Source organism: Ursus maritimus, unplaced genomic scaffold (assembly GCF_017311325.1).
Source record: "Ursus maritimus isolate PB19 unplaced genomic scaffold, ASM1731132v1 scaffold_7, whole genome shotgun sequence".
Lineage (NCBI taxonomy): Eukaryota > Metazoa > Chordata > Mammalia > Carnivora > Ursidae > Ursus > Ursus maritimus.
This window is the reverse complement of record NW_024426885.1, coordinates 1274824-1275425: the sequence shown is the minus strand read 5'-3', so window position 1 is coordinate 1275425 and position 602 is coordinate 1274824.

Below are 602 nucleotides of genomic sequence, written 5' to 3'. Positions count from 1 at the left end.
ACCCCCAACCTGACCCCTGCAGTCACCCAACCTCCACCCCTACAATCATCCCACCCCCACCCCTGCAGTCACCCCACCCCCAACCCCACCCCTGCAGTCACCCAACCTCCACCCCTACAATCATCCCATCCCCACCCCTGCAGTCACCCCACCTCCACCCCTGCAATCATCCCACCCCCACCCCTGCAGTCACCCCAACCCTATCCCTGCAGTTACCCCACCCCCACCCCTGCCGCACAGGTGACCCCTGTCACCTCAACCCCACCCAACCCCTGAGAGTGGGACCTAAGAAAACTTTGCCTGATTCAGATCACAAGTGTTTTCTCCCATGGTTCCTTCTAGAATCACATGGCTTGATGTCTGGCACTTCTGTCCGGACTGGTCCCGAGTCCATTTCGGCACATGGGGCCTGGTCTGGGGCAAAGCACGGGTTTTGCCCACAGTCGTCCATCCCTTGCTCTGTCCACTCCTTTGTGAAGAGCTCTTCCTCTTTGGGTTAAAATCTGTCTGCTTGGCTGGTCCAAGTCCCATCCTGGCTGGAGTGTCCTCCCCATCTCCGGGGGGACAGTGCTGCTGCCTGCTGGCATCCCCCATGCTGGCCG